Below are 4,285 nucleotides of genomic sequence, written 5' to 3' on the forward strand. Positions count from 1 at the left end.
AATATAATGACATATAAAAACCTTGCTAGTACCGGGTTGGACCCCCTTTTGTCTTCAGAACTGCCTTAATGCTTTGTGGCATGGATTCAACAAGGTACTGGAAACATTCCTCAGAGAGTCCATATTGACGTGATAGCATCACACAGTTGCTGCAGATTTTCGGCTGCACATCCATGATGCAAATTTCCACCACATCCCAAAGGTGCTCTATTGGATTGATATCTGGTGACTGTGGAGGCCATTTGAGTACAGTGAACTCATTGTCATGTTCAAGAAACCAATCTGAGATGATTCAAGCTTTATGACATGGTGCTTTTTCCTGCTGGAAGTAGCCGTCAGAAGATGGGTACACTGTGGTCATAAAGGGATCGACATGGTCAGCAACAATACTCAGGTAGGCTGTGGCATTGAAACGATGATCAATTGGTACTAAGGGGCCCAAAGTGTGCCAAGAAAATATCCCCCACACCATTACACCACCACCACCAGCCTGAACCATTGATACAAGGCAGGATGGATCCATCCCGCTTTCATGTTGTTGACACCAAATCAAACTCATCAGAACAGGCAACGTTTTTCCAATCTTCTATTGTCCAATTTTGGTGAGCCTGTGCGAATTGTAGCCTCAGTTTCCTGTTCTTAGCTGACAGGAGTGGCAGGCGGTATGGTCTTCTGCTGCTGTAGCCCATTTGCCTCAAGGTTCGACGTGTTGTGTGTTCAGAGATGCTCTTCTGCATACCTCGGTTGGAACGAGTGGTTATTTGAGTTACTGTTGCCTTTCTATCAGCTAGAACCAGTCTGGCCATTCTCCTCTGACCTCTGGCATCAACAAGGGATTTTTGCCCACAGAACTGCCGCTCACTAGATATTTTCTCTTTTTCGGACCATGGTTGTGCGTGACAATCCCCGTAGATCAGCAGTTTCTGAAATACTCAGACCAGCCTGTCTGGCACCAACAACCATGCCGCGTTCAAAGTCACTTAAATCACCTTTCTTCCCCATTCTGATACTTGGTTTGAACTGCAGCGGATCGTCTTAACCATGTCTACATGCCTAAATGCATTGAGTTGCTGCCATGTGATTGGCTGATTAGAAACTTGTGTTAACAAGCAGTTGGACAGGTGTACCTAATAAATTGGTGTGTATATCAGAACACATTTTCAGTGACCACACACTGTAACCCCCCCTACACTTTTATATTACATACAGGATGTCCGGGTCCACAGGACCCGGGGCCAATAAAAGAAGGGTGGAAATTGTAGGTTCTGTGTACCTTCACCCTGTCCTCCTCCTGTCTGAGCCTGCTGTAAGTAGGTGTGTGTGTGTGTGTATGTGTGTGTGTGTGTGTGTTGATTTGTGTGTTGTGTGTTTTCTGCCCCTGCCTTTCCCGAAAAATGTTGCAACATTGTTGCAAAATTCAAGCACCGCCACCATCTGCTCTCTCATTCCCGCACATTTTACCCTTTGCGTTTCGGAAACTGATCCTTATTTTCTCATACTCTATCCCAGCTGCAAATTGAGGGTGGGACACAATAAATATAGCTTTGCCAGTGTGGTTCCTTATCACAACTCATCAAGATGGCTGAAGGGTTCTCTGCTCAAAGGGTCTTTCAATTGATTCTGGAAGAGAGAGAAGCTTTTGATGATGATGTAGAGGAAGAGGTTTCAGAATGTGAGGATCACATTTCTGAAAATGCTGCTAGTCTGACAGTGACTTTGAAGAAAAGGATGAGATTGAGCATCAGCTAGCTCCAAAACGAAGACGAGCCACGGGAGTGCCGAGGAGGTCTGTTTTTGGAGAGCGGTGGAAGGAGATGGACCAAACCCATTTACATGCCTGCTTTGGGGTTCTTATCCTTGCTGGAGTTTTCAGGTCCAAAGGGGAATCCACAGAATCTCTGTGGGATGCAGAAACTGGCAGAGAACTTTTCTGTGCAATAATGTCTCTGGAAAACTTCCACATAATTTCCAGGATTATCTGCTTTGATAACCAAGATGACAGACCAACTCGACAGCAGAGAGACAAGCTAGCTGCCATCAGGACAGTGTGGGACAAGTGGGTGCACTTTTTACAATCCTGGGCCTAATGTAACCATTGTTGAGCAGCTGACACCATTTAGGGGCCCCTTTAGGCAACATATACCATCTAAACCTGCAAAATACGGTGTAAAGATCTGGGCTGCCTGTGATGTGATGCAACCCAGTCTCACAGAAAGTCGTGAAACTGTGCGACTGGGTTGTGTGATATGGAAAAAAATAAATAAATAAAAATCAGTAGTTATGAAAAAACTTTGTAAATTTGTTGATTTTTTCCCCACTCATATCTTGATTATAATTGATTTACTTTTTTTAATTACATTTAAAAAAAAAAAAAAAACACGAGTAGCACTTTAGTTCATAAATGTGATCTAACCAAGAAAAGGGCAAATATTAACCATATATGCTTTTTATATTGCTTGTAATTGAGATGAAGTAAACATCTGTTGAGTATTTTAACATAGAATTGTTTGATTGTGTTGAATTAAAAATCCAAAAATGCAGCGGGTACACCAGATCCACAAACACTGGCTGAATAACAAAAATATGAACACCACACAGGGGTTAAGTTAGCCTGAAGTAATTTGGGAAGAAATCTAACCTGAAAGTTTTCTGCTAGAGATTGACTAGAAGGCTCATTCTTTGCCTAAAACTAGATTAATATATGAAATGAATTGAATGAAGACAAGTAAAATGTAAAAACGGACTTAAGTTGACTAAATATGATTAAATCTCACATGGGCGTTTGACCTCAGGACTAAGACCAAATTCAAAAATAACTGACAAAAGTCCCCGAATAAGTGTCAGCATCCCAGCAATTTAAGCATGAAGCAACACATGAAGGAGAGGAGAGAGCTCAGGCCACAGGGAGGCAAGCTGGTGCACTCTGGACCACCAACAGTATGGAAAAAGCACTCAGCTGTTAGTCACCATGGTGGTCTCTCCTGGGTGCGGCGGTACTGTCCTGGACGTTTCTATCTTTGGTGAGTAGATTCAGCTTGCCGTGCTACAGTGAAGCACCAGCTGGGTTAATTAAAGGAGAACAGGAGATCCAAACATTTTATTGGGTTTCTAGAAAATATAGGTCTTACAGTGCAGTGAGACATGACACAGCTGTAAGTCAAATGTTACAGCACAATGGCTTTACACGCAGATTGTGAGATGAGTTTTAAACACTGTTTTCTATACTTACCCCGGCAGCACTGTTTGGTAGATGCAGTTGGGTGATGTGTCGTTTCGCATCTGATGAGTAATTTATCAAACTTTTTTAAGTCTTTCAAATAAAAGTATACATGGACTAATAGAAAGAGCCATGGTTATCCTAAATAAATTGGATTTCCCTTTAAGTTGATTTTGTCCCTGAGTACAGGAGCTCAGGGAAAAGCTTGATAACAATGCTGCCCATTGTTGTTGACCTTGAGCAACTCCACCTGAACAATAAATATCCCTGAATGTCAGTTGTGTAATTATGATCATTTCCCACTCAATATCTGATCACGGCACTCAGTTGAAACCTCAGCTCGATTACATTATTATTTCAGTCACAAGACGATGGAAGCTGATGTTAATCTGGTGCTGCTGGAACCTAAATAGGCTGCATTTACTCAAATAATGCACTTTCTGAGGTTATCCAATATTATAATAGATTATATTCTTCTGAAATAAGTCATTTTGTATAATGATTTCTTTGACCTTCTGTAGGCTACTTTCTTTATTTTGATGCCACTTCTGCTGAAGTAAAATTTTGAATTAATGATTTGTGACTTGAAACAGAACTGAGTGCTTCTCCCACCGCTGCTTGCTCCAGCGTTTCACTTTGTTATCTGTTGCATTCAGGGCTTTAAAACACACACACACACACACAGAGGGAGAGACACACACACACACACACACACACACACACACACACACACAAAACACAGCAACAGAAAAGTCTTTCCAGATGTTTTCTCCTCTGGGATAAAAGCCCCATTCGGAGCGGATTGAGGAGCCATGGGGCAAATAATCATAATAAGCTGGACATCAAATGGAAGATGTCGATTAACCTGTGTGCTTCAAGCCCGACGGCCAGCACCATCAGGCTTCGGCTTTAAACATTTTTGCAGCCACGGTTCTTGGATCTGTTCTTTCTGGCGCTCCGGTGCGCGTCCCCTCGCGCGCATGCGTCCCAGCGTCGAGAGGGAGGGGAACGCGCACAGAGCGTTCCGGTGAACCGCTATATCTGCCCGGGGACTTCATGCCAGTCAGA

Source organism: Chelmon rostratus, chromosome 7 (genome assembly GCF_017976325.1).
Source record: "Chelmon rostratus isolate fCheRos1 chromosome 7, fCheRos1.pri, whole genome shotgun sequence".
In the NCBI taxonomy this organism is placed as follows: Eukaryota; Metazoa; Chordata; class Actinopteri; order Chaetodontiformes; family Chaetodontidae; genus Chelmon; species Chelmon rostratus.